General features: G+C 38.1%; 1 protein-coding gene across 2 annotated transcripts in view; it reads right to left on the bottom strand.

The window, feature by feature from the left end:
* LOC136825713 (antifreeze protein Maxi-like) overlaps positions 1–12634 on the bottom strand; it is a 349030-nt gene that overhangs the window by 203102 nt on the left and 133294 nt on the right. For both annotated transcript variants that reach the window (XM_067082483.1, XM_067082482.1), the window contains exon 2: positions 10418–11241. The gene's annotated coding sequence lies outside the window, so the exon portion shown is untranslated. The remainder of the gene's footprint in view (positions 1–10417; positions 11242–12634) is intronic.

Here is a 12634-nt window from a genome sequence, read left to right as displayed (position 1 = left end):
AAAATGGAATAGATCTCTTTGATATTCTCATGGCGGTTTCCCTTTATACGATCTTCATCCTCCTCATATTCTAAAGTTTCATCTCAGGTATTTTTATTTTTATTAAACGAGCGACGAATGCCAAATAGAAAAAACAATTTTTTATGCATATTATGTCCCGCGAGATTCCGGATGTGTGTGTGCGCGCGTGTGAGTATGAGTAATTCATATGCATAAATGCATACAGATGGATAAAAGTTTCATACGATTCCATTTACGTTTACTGCTTCAATATATAAAAACAGGATCTCTGGGGAATGTCTGAAAACCTGTAGTCTACTTGCTAAGAAACTAAAAAAAAAAAAAATGGTACTGCCTGTGGCCACAGAAGATTTATCTTCAATACCACCGAAGATCTTGACTACGAATAAGGCGGTAGTCTTCAGAGTAGATATCTTACATTAAATGTCATTTTGCCTACTTTCCTACCATTCAGGATATATCTACGTATTACATTGGTAGCTGAAAACTCTCTGGTACCGCTCCAGACTCGACTTGCTCTTGACAAAGCAATTTAATTCTCGCCTTGTTGTAAGTTTTTACGAAATCTATTACACGAGATTTTCCTCAATTTCTTTTCCAGTCACTAAGAACAGCATACGTTACGGCAAACCTCTGACTGATTTATTGGTAGCTATTCCACTTAGTTTTCTTTATAAACATTAGCTGGTTAAATCGTTTTACTTGCTCTAAACTCTTCTTCAGTAAATGTGTTGTGGTATACAATTATCCGAAAGAGCACTTTCATTTTTTTTTTTGTATGAATAACCATTCTGAGCATTCACATTTTTACACTTTCTTACATTTTTACTTTCTTCTTGTTTTAACACTGATGTAGCTTATTGGGGCTATTTCTTTTCATACTGCTCCTATTATATATATATCTTTACAACCAATGTATATTTACTTAATATTTCTTTGGTATTCCCAGTGTTCCCTTACTTTTGTTTTCTAGTCAACAACTCACGCCATGCTCTGCATGTACTGAACTGAATATAGAATTTAGGCCAAAGGCCAAGCACTTAAACCTGTGAGGTCATTCAGCGCTGAAGCGGAAATTGACAGTAGAAGTTTGAAAGGTGTAACAGGAGGAAAACCTTGCAGTTGCACTATGAATCAGTTGTTAGGAGAGGGTGGAAAGTAAGATGGAAGAAAAAGAATATGAAAGGAGGTACAGTAACAGGAACGAAAGGGGTTGCAGCTAGGGGCCGAAGGCACGCTGCAAAGAACCGTAAGTAATGCCTACGGTGCACCGCATGAAGTGCACTGACGGCACTATTCCCCCCCCCCCCCGTCGGAAGCCGTGTACAAAACAGAAATTAATAAAAGCATATTAACCGAATAATGTATAAAATATTTTCCAGCGTGCAAAATAACAACCTACAGGTGGATAACACATTAGTTATTGGGACTGAAAATAATATAAATGCCACACTGAAACTTTAGGAGTTTAGGGTGACAACTTTCAATTAAAACTCAAGTCGCCGGGTATACTTCTCATTAGCACTTTGACCTGCACTCAACCTGGGCATGATTGGCGGGTTACATAATATACTGTACGTGGTCTCAACACTCCTAATACCTTATCTAGTTATGTTCAGTAAATACATATCCTCTACGCAGATAATTTCACATCTAACAATGTTCAGTAATGACACATCCTCCACACTGCAAATCTATTTACTTTAATAACCTTTCCTTCTATAAACCTAAACAGATATCTATTCAGTGCTGATTCAGTTTCTTACCTTTACCAGGACAGCGACCAAGTAATCAATGCAGCCATTCATTCGGAAAATCTGTATTTCAATGATTATTCAAATAGAATTGGAGTTTATATTTTCCTTACCGTTCACATACTCGTCCACTATTTCATCTTCTATTGTTTGTTTTCAATACAGGTTTAAATTCGAATTATTCAGAAATTCTGTATTTCAATTATTATTCAAACTGAAGTTTACATCTTCACGATTTCATATTCTATTGTTTATTTTCAATATTGGTTTAAATATTAATTTTTAAAAAAATGCTAAAAGTATAAGCTCAAAGTTTCTCTGCTCTTCGAACCTCACTCCTTTTTCGTGAATATTTAACCTCACTTTCCCTCTCATTTCCTGCTTCTTTCACCCATTATCGGAAGAAGGGGCGTCTTTGTTCGCCCCTCCCACGCGCGTTCGTGATTGCATTGCTGTAATGAGGTGAATTTCAAAGGCTGTAAAAGGAAACGAAAATACGAAACCCTAAAAAAATCTGAATGATAAATGTTCAGTCGCTACGTAAATTTCTCGAATTATTTCATCACCGGCTTCACAAAAGCCTTCGTTATTGTTATTGTTCGTTGTTCATGCTCATCTACACAATAAGCACTTTCATTATCGTTCCGGAATTATCCTCTCAGCAGTCTTTTATCAGTTCCCAGGTCGAAATAATTGTGTTGGTATGTCTGAAGACAATTACCTCTGGTATCTTGTAACTCACGCTTGGTTTTCAGGCGTGGGCGAGCTTTGTTGGTATTGACGTAAAGGATCTCGTGTACTGATGACTATTTCATCTAAAATAACTTCCTTCGCTAATGTAACCGCATATACATAAAATCTGGAGAGGGAGAGAAAACTCCCTCTCTTTATCTTACTTATATAAGTGTGAGAGAGAGAGAGAGAGAGAGAGAGAGAGAGAGAGAGAGAGAGAGAGAGAGAGAGAGAGAGAGAGAGAGAGAGAGAGAGAGAGTTTGGGTTTATTTCAACCTCGAAAGAGAGGACGTGTATGCATTCCTTCCATATTCATATTAAAGAAGAAGAAGAAGAAGAAGAAGAAGAAGAAGAAGAAGAAGGAGAGAAGAGAGGAGAGAGAGAGAGAGAGAGAGAGAGAGAGAGAGAGAGAGAGAGAGAGAGAGAGAGTTTGTGTTTATCTCAACCTAAAAGCAGAATCAAAAGGGAGAGAGAGGGGACGTGTATGCATCCCTTCCATACTCATAAAAGAAGAAGAAGAAGAAGAAGAAGGGAAGAGAGAGAGAGAGAGTATCTCTTCCTTAACTAAATGACGGACTAAGACAAAAGGAAGAAAATGTCATCTGTAATCCTTAAAAGAGTAATAATGTGTATGTGTTCCTCTCTTAAATTCAGGAGCAAAAACCAAAAGAGACATTCTCAGTCAACACTAAGGCAGACGCAAGCCTAGAGAGAGAGAGAGAGAGAGAGGCATTATGTGGCAAAACAAATATCACGCCTTTTCGAGAAATTTAGGCGTCCTACTTGACGCGATATTTTAAAAGTACACAAAAAGAACGAATTCTCCCCAAAAAGGCAGTGGGATGAGAAACTGGAGGAAAGGGAGGAATACAAACAAAGAAAGATTAACAAGGGAGAAAAGGGCCAAAAATACATTTCCGGACTTTAGCGGGCATCACGCAAGCATTCTTGTCCTGGAGGCCTGTGCTTCAGTAAGACCTGATCGCTATGGCGGCGGTGAATGGCTGGCCTTTTGTGAAATACGTCGCTTTATTCTTTTTCCACTTAAGTATTTCGCTCTGTATTTTCTTTCCTTTAATCTTTTTTTTCTTTAATTTGTTTTTATCTTTATAGTCCTGCTGATAACTCATCACATAAGCTATCTTTAACGTGTTTTGGCCATTTTATTCATTTACTTGTTTATTCTGTATTCTGTGCCTTGCGTCTCCCTCTTACTTTTTTTTTTTTATTAATTATTTGTCTTACAACACGCAGCAACCTCCAAGAAATGTCTTCACTATTTTCCTACTGCGTTCCTGCTTCAGTGCCGCGTCTCTAGTTCTTTCTCTTTTATTTTCCTTTATTTCTGTTCTTTACATTCAGCACGAAGTAAGTTTAATCTACCAAAACGCCCTAACCATTCAATTGTTCTTTTCCTTCTTATTTCTATTTGCCTTATCCTACCTCAACCCCAGAGGTTGGCCGTGTTACCGACGTTTTGTAAGGATATGTGGTCTGAGCACTTGAAATATATACAATGAATGCCTGAATTGCTTTATATATCCAAGTTATATAAAACTTTATGCTGCTGTTGCACAAGGACGAAAATGTTGGAGAAATGAAGACGCTTTTCTTTCGTTGCCACTGTGTTCACTGTGCTCAGCACGAAGAATTCTGGAAGGAATTTATGTGGAGGTCAGTTTCGCCTTTATTTTTTTTAATACTGGACTGTTATGCATTTGATGCGAACATATTCACACATACATGCAGGTATCTACATGTACAGGTTATAATATGTATATATATACACATTCATAAATGTTTATATGTGTGTGAATGTGTATGTGCGTGTGAGTGTAGTGAGAGGGGCAGACATTCATTTAGATAGACGATCCTAGCACCTATTAAACTCCAAAGAATAAGTTCTGCGAGAGGCCACCAAGCCCCGGAGATCTTTTCACTAGACCTTGCAGCGATGACATTATGTGCCAAGTTCAAATTTTCTAATTATTTTAAAATGCACCTACTGACTCTACATATAACCACTTATATGTTAAAACTATTGTGTTAGGCAGTAAAAAACATTCCAGTAAAGTGTAATACATATTTCCCACTAACTTCCAGTAATTTCCTTGCAGCCCTAAAACTCAGTCAGATGTACGAGTATTCCTGACGCCCATCTCAGTCCTTGCAATGATCTTTGCATGTAGCCGATTACTTCACCTTCGAGTAGGCCTAGTGGTCTACACGATCACGTCTACCTCGGAGCTTCTGCGTATTTGCCAGACACTTTCAAGTTCTTTCGTAATATTTCACAGTTCCTACTTATCAGCCTGCTACAGTATTTGAATGTCTTTGCTTACTTAGCGGCAATCAAGTATTCTGTCAACTTATGCTTAATTACGAACAAGTTTGACAAGTTCGACTAATTAGTGCGCACGTAAAAACGATCTTTCTAAGAGCTTCTCATTTCATCATTTACTGCACCAGCTAATAACAGCATCGACATAATCCCTTTGAAACTATTTATTCCATCTACTTCCACGACGCAGAAGGCAAACACGGTTCCAGGGCGCTAAATAAAAATATCTGGAACAATTCCAAAGAAATCTGAGTGGTAGGTAAAGGCAGAAGCTTTGATTAAGTGGAATATGTGGTCAACCCGACCATTTTCGTCCACAGAAAAAAAAAAGGGGGGGATTTTGGATTCTCCAAAACGAGAGCTGCAATTGACGGGAGTCTGCAATCTAATTGATGCTTACCCAGCAGACGGGACGGACTCTCCATAGGTTCACATATCATTAACTGGAGTTATGTGTCAAGGTTTATATATATATATATATATATATATATATATATATATATATATATATATATATATATATATATATATATATATATATATATATATATATATATATATATATATATATATATATATATATATTATATATATACATACATATATACATACACTATACATATATGTATATGTGTATATATATATACATTATACACACACACACACACACACACACATATATATATATATATATATATATATATATATATATATATATATATATATGGTGGAGGAGAAAGTATATTGTCCAACCATCTACTGTAGAACCGCACAATTCTATTTTCAGTTTTGAATGAATACAAAAACTTGATTGCCCGTAAAATACAAGAAGCAGATCAGGATGTATTTATACAGATCATTAGTAGAAGTCTGGGAGTTAGCCAAACAAGAGTAAAGGAATAAGGATAAGTGGGAATAACAAGCCATGTAGGGGATGCTGAATAATTGCTGATGGTCGAGCTGGAACGGGAATTCTCTCTCTCTCTCTCTCTCTCTCTCTCTCTCTCTCTCTCTCTCTCTCTCTCTCTCTCTCCTTCCTGACCACCACTTTCCTGGAGTAATTCTTCATTCCTTATAATCACCCCCACCCCCCACCACGTCTCTCTCTCTCTCTCTCTCTCTCTCTCTCCTCTTGCGCGCGCGTAAGTTGATAATCCTCGGGGAATGTTCGAACGTCATGGAGGTGTTTCAGCATCAATAGTATGAATAATTCTTCACATTATAAATTAATAGACCGATTTTCCTCCTTAACACACACATAGCCTCGGGACTAGAGAGACGCAGGTGGTTTCTCTCAAAGTCCCATGCTACCAGCTCTCCAGAAAGAGGTAGGCGATGCTTCTCCCGTCCTGAAGGTGGCTTATCAGTCTCCTCGACAGGTGAGTCGTAGTCATCTCAAGATGAGGTTTGGTGGCGAGACCCACACCTCCCACTTTGGCAATTGCGTTTATGTATTAGTTTACTGTTTGGGAGTTTGGCTATGCGGGGGACGACATAATTCGCAAGGAGAAGCAGCTACTAATAATATTACGTTAAGCCTCATCGTATGACGTCATCATCCGATTTTCATAGTAAAGGGTTACCTTTCTGCCATCACTGTTGCTTGATTCCCCACTCACATGGCTGAAATCCCATGCGGTGTAGGGGAAGCCCTTGTCCACAAGTTGGGTGGCCAGCTAGGGTGCGTAGTGAGTAGAGGCCCAACTACTGCAGAAGGAGAGGGCGTGTCAGATGTGCGCACGAATAGCAAAATCCCAGGTAGTGGTCAGGGAACTCGCTTGCTCAGCTGAATACACCAGGATTTCAATGTTATCATCCAAAAATTTGAGGAGGTCAAGGCACGGAAGTTTTTAGTTGCGGCTGCTCTCTACGGTGACTCAGTATAGACTTCCTTGTGACGTAGGAGGGCATCGTCGTCGGAGAATTTTCTTGAAACACGTTACACTGGAGTAAAACGACACACACACACACACACACACCGGAAATTTTTTTTCAAATTTACAAAATTTAAGCCTCAAATTTCGTTTAATATCCAGGTCACTATTCTTCGGGAGTAACTTACACCCAAGGGGAATTATACGTGATAAATTATCAGTTATAAATTCCCTTGGGTGTAATTTATCCCGGAGGTATTGTGAATAGAATATTAAAAGAAATTTGTGGCTTAATATTTGTGAGAAATATATATATATATATATATATATATATATATATATATATATATTATATAATATATATATGTATACATAAATATAAAAATGCAATATATATACTCATATTTATATATAAACACATATACATATTTATATATATACATATAGATGTACATATACATACATATATATGTATGTATATATACATACATACATATGTATATATGTAATATATGTATAAATATATAAGTATACATATACAGATATATAAATGTATACGTAATTTGTAAATATATAAAATACATATATAATAGCGTATTATTGCACGTAATCAGGTAATTGCCATCAAAGACCACAAGTCATTAGCTTATACAACCACTTCCCTCCTTTGGTTACAACGGGATACTCAGGAAGCAAAAGCATATGCTGGCATAAGGCAAGCTCAGTCAACAACAACCACAACCCACGGTTCAGAGTATGTTGTTTCTTATTTCTAATTCATCTCTCAGCATTCGATTTTTACTTGTCAACGATTCATTGTTGATACTGAGCCGATAATTGTTCATTGTAGGCAATGACTCTTTTGTGTAGTGACCGATGATTTTTTGGCACTACCTTAAGACAGTTATAATTGATTTTGTTGTTCTTTTTTTCACCCATTCATTCCCCGATTTGATTATTTATATTTTTGCTTTTATTTTATTTGCAAGTAGTTGCAGGCGGGAAGGTAAAGGAAGTTTGGGCACCTATTTTCGGACATGATCATCTTTTATGAACAGATAGCGATAGTGAGAGTGATGTACCTTTGTATATATAACTATTAAAAACAATAATAAATTTAAGACTTTATCCGTGTCAGATCTAGCTTCGTATCATGGCGTATTCAAGGTCCGTAAAAACCGCAACTTTCTTTGGTTTTTACAGAGAACCAGGTATAATAACAGTTTCCTATATGCCTAATAAAATAAAAAAAAAATACATTCCGTTAGTATTAAATGGCTCAAAAAGACAATATATAGAAGCAGATGGCTGAAAGGGCAAAATAACCGCAGGTGGGTAAAGACACAAATAAAAAAAAAATGAAGAAACTTCCTTCAAAAGTTAATCGAAATGGTGCCGGTGACAATGACAGTCCCGAATCCACAATGAAAACCCCATAGATAATACCAGTCTTCACAATGAGGCAAATGAAAAAGTTAAACATATAATTTCTCTCTCAGTAACCCAAAGCACAATCAGTGATCGAAAATAATCAGTCGGTCGGAAGAGTTCTGAGGTCTGTAGAATCCTACCTCACTTAGGGCAAGGGTCCGTGCTGGTAGTGCCAAGCCGGATTAATCTAAACCAAATGCAAACGCCAAACCAGAAATCGAAAAAAAAAAGTTTAGTGAAACCATCAAACTGTTTTCGGAGAACAACTCGCTAGAAACAACGCTTCTGCATTGCAGAAAGGAATTAGCCATTTTGGAATGGAATGGAATGTAGAATTTAGGCCATAGGGCAAGTGCTGGGACCTATGAGATCATTCGGCGCTAATAGGGAAATGAAAGCCCAAAGGTTTAAAATTTAAAGGCTTAATAACAGGAAAACCTCCCCGTTGCACTATGAAACAACTGTTTGGAGAGGGTGGAAAGTAAGATGGAAGAAAGAGAATATGAACGGAGACACAGTAAATGGAATGAAAGGGGTTGCAGCTAGGGGCGATGGGACCCTAAGTTATGCCTAGGGTGCAGCGCGTGAGGTGCACTGATGGCACTAACCCCTACCCCACCCTACATGTATCAAGCATGTCAAATACATGGTAAATAAACACTTTAAACAACCCGTATAACCTCCAGCTCTCAGGAAGAAACCAACGATCGGAAGCGTGTTGAAAATCATAGCATTATGGAAAGAACTGTCATTAAGACATGAGGTGGCATCTTGGCCACTTCCACACAGCCCAGAACAGTAAGCAACCTGAGACTATTATACCGAGGAGCCCCTTGAGAGGGATCAAAAGGAGTTACTAGACTAATAACGGCTACGGCTGCTCAGGGCCACATTAGCACAGACGTGGGGAGTTGCCCAGAATCCCAATCCCATTTGTTGTCTGAGATAATTGTGCCGTTTTGGGAAATTACGGCTGCATATATGCACGATACTATTCACGCCATGCAAGTGCATTTCTCGAGTGTGTTTTATGAGTGTATTATTGCGCTTGCTAACATACTAACCCACTTATGCACTGTGTGATGCCGTGTGTAGCCTATATATTTGGTATTAAAGGCTTAAATGTATTTGATATTAGGGCGAGATAACCCGAAATCATTCTGAGCGAGGGAAACACTTTAGGCTGTCTCACTGAAAATTTATTGTAAATACCCTTTTAACATAGGGTGAAACGTTTACCTGGTAGTTAATCGCCTGTGGTGGATCGCTGACGGATGAGCTGGGTCAAGGGTTAACTTAAAAAAAAAAAAAAAAAAACGTGCTAAGGAAACAAGACGTCCAGTTATAATTTTTACTTTAAAAGTACAAGTTCAAAATGCAAATAACCGCTAACGAGTTTTTCTGGCCTTGCAATTTTTCGAACGATGAAATTTATGTTGTTTTTAGTGTTAAATGTTTGTTTCTAGTAGACATTCTTTAGTCCTTAATTAACACGAGTCTAAAATCGTTCTCTAACAAGTAAATTTCACTTAGCCTATTACAAGGGACAAGGATCAAACCACGTTAATCAACATTTCCATCAGTGTACAGGATTCATCCTAATAGAACAACGAACCCTATTTACAGCAGAGTACAGCTTAGTTACTAAAGCTGCTTCAAAGCTAGCCTGTGTTCAGTGCGGCCTTTCTATTTACGTTTATTTACGATACTCATTCATAAGCAGAAGCTGAGGAAAAAGGGAAATGGGGGTGTGGACATGAAAGTCAGTGCATGGAAAACAACCCCAACGAAATTAAAGAAATGTTCTCAACAAACAAGTAAAAAATGCGCCCAAGTTTCTTCGGAGCAGTCGAGTTTTCTGTACATTGTATAATCAAGGCCACCGAAAATAGAGCTATCTTTCTGTGGTCTCAGTTTAATGCTGTATGAGCCGCGGCCCTGAAACTTTAAGCCGGCCGTGGTGGCCTGTCCTATATAATTGCCAGAAGCACGAATATGGCTAACTTTAACCTTAAAATAAAAACTACTAAGGCTAGAGGGCTGCAATTTGGTATGCTTGATAATTGGAGGGTGGATGATCAACATACCAATTTGCAGCCCTCTAGCCTCGGTGGTTTTTAAGATCTGAGGGAGGACAGAAAAAAGTGCGGACGGACAGACAAAGCCGGCACAATAGTTTTCTTTTACAGAAAACACAAAGAGAAAAAATTAAAATTAAGCAATACCAAATGCACTCTGGCGGAAGGAAGGTAGAGAGGCCTGACCTGTACTTCAGAAGAATCCTCCTGCAGTAGGTGCTGAGGGCGTAGACGACGAGGGGCTCTTCAGATCCACTTTTCGTAGCTGATACAGTAAGGCTTGTCATGGGTGTTTTGATTTTAGATTTTTCATGTTTCTCACCTTTAAATGTCCTTGGCATAATGAATTTTCATTCGTTGATTCAATACCATTCAACGAAGCGTTTAAACATCTTGATATTACAACCGTTGCGAATTGCAATTTGGACAACTTTTACTTTACCAGTGAACATCGTGACAACTACTGCAGTATTCTCCAGGTATCTTGCAATATTGTGACATTCGCCTTACGCCCAGCGGCAATTACGAGTTACCTCAAAGTTTGTATAACCCAATGTATTTCTAGAGTTTATCTTTAAAACTTCTGCAACTTTTGCCTTCTTATTATCATCATTCGTCTCGCCTGTTTCTGGACGTTCTTGTCCACATCTTGAAGGAATGCATCTTATTACACGTTCTCTTTACATAATTCAACTTCCTTATTTCCTTTATTTTAGGCTGGATCCTGTTTCAAACGTTCGACTTTCTCTGCTCCTTCATAAGAAATTTACACTGGATATGGGTAACGAGAATTCCTCAAACAAAATCCTTTACGTCAGTTAACATGCTGCTTTTCAAGTATCCCGCGATCTGCAGGACTCAAACTGTCTGACAGAATGAAAAGGCTTCGACAGTGATTAGCAGCAAGCCATGCAATGATTTACCAAGCCATTAAATTTCTCGGGTTTTCCCTTCTCTTTGTCAGTCTCCCCAGGCAGGCAATTTTCTTCTTGTGATCCAGCGATACGTACCTGAAAATGAGAGAATAGAAGCAGTAATGAGTGTTACGTGTAATATAAACTTGCCTGATGGAAGTTGATTCAGAAATTATTGAAAATAATGTATTATCCATATATAACTCATAAACCCCACGGAAGAGTATCTCTCTTAGATATGCTAAGGCAGCACAGGCTCGACTTAAAGTTGAGCTGTATTTCAAAGAATATGGTTAACTTTGATACTTTTGATGTAGCTAAGAAAAAATGTCCTAAACCACCGTTTTCGATTTATCAAAAGTAATCTTATGTCACTGCATGCTGTACTAAAGGAAAAAATTATTTTTCATCTACTAAAGTGGCTATCAATATATGAAAGTATATTGTGTACGCACAAATTAACTATAGAATTTTTTTTTTTTTTTTTCACAAAATCGTTAACGAATACCTTGTTGGAAAGCTGACTTGTAACTGCTTATCAAACTGATTTAGGAAACAAAGCGATGAAGTTTATACAAAAAAAAATTCATATTCGCCAGTTTTCCCTAATTACAGATATTAAGCTACTGACGGGTCAAGTTACTCACTGCATTCCCAATTACACAATATTAACGCAATCTGCTCGTCGGGAATTTTCTCAAGCACAGTTCTTTGAAACTTTAATTTGTTTTAATATCTTGTTGAAGAATCGCTGATGTCCCTGTTTCAACAACCTCGCGTTTAGTTAATGGGATTATCTGTGCTGTTTTTTGGGAGTTTTTGTCAAATCTTGTGCCATATCCAGAACAGAACATAAAATTTAGGCCAGAGCCCACGCACTGGGACCTATGAGGTCTTTCCGCGCTGAAACGGAAGTTGACAATAAAAAGGCTTTCAAGGTGGGAAAACCTCACAGTTGCACTATGGCACAACTGTTAGTATAGGGTGGAAAATAAAACGGAAGAAAGAGAATATGAACGCAGGTACAGTAATAAAAGGAATAAAAGGGGTTGCAGCTAGGGGCCGTAGGGACGCTGCAAAGAACCTTAAGTAATGCCTACAGTGTACCGCATGAGATGCACTGGCGGCGCTAACCGCCCCTCCCCCGCTCCACAGGGTTGGATGCTTTCTGTTCTGATCATCAGCGTATCTGGTACACATGACGAATGAAAAAATTAAAGACGATATGACAGGAAGCCCACTCTTGGTTAATTGCTCATGCAGCTAAGGTTAATAGGTGACGCTTGGTTGAGGAAACCTGGTAGATTTCCGTTTCATAACAAACGGTTAAGATCTGCACGACAGTGATAGCAATAAGAGCAGTGATGTCAGTGACAATGAAGATATTGATAGTGCAAATGACGATGGCAACTGTAAATGTAATAATAATTACTACGACGACAACCATACAACAATGTATTAATAACAACAACAGTGATTATGAAACATC

Source organism: Macrobrachium rosenbergii, chromosome 39 (genome assembly GCF_040412425.1).
Source record: "Macrobrachium rosenbergii isolate ZJJX-2024 chromosome 39, ASM4041242v1, whole genome shotgun sequence".
NCBI classification, from domain to species: Eukaryota; Metazoa; Arthropoda; class Malacostraca; order Decapoda; family Palaemonidae; genus Macrobrachium; species Macrobrachium rosenbergii.
Note: the sequence above shows the minus strand (reverse complement) of the source record. Positions and strands in the feature narration are given on the sequence as shown.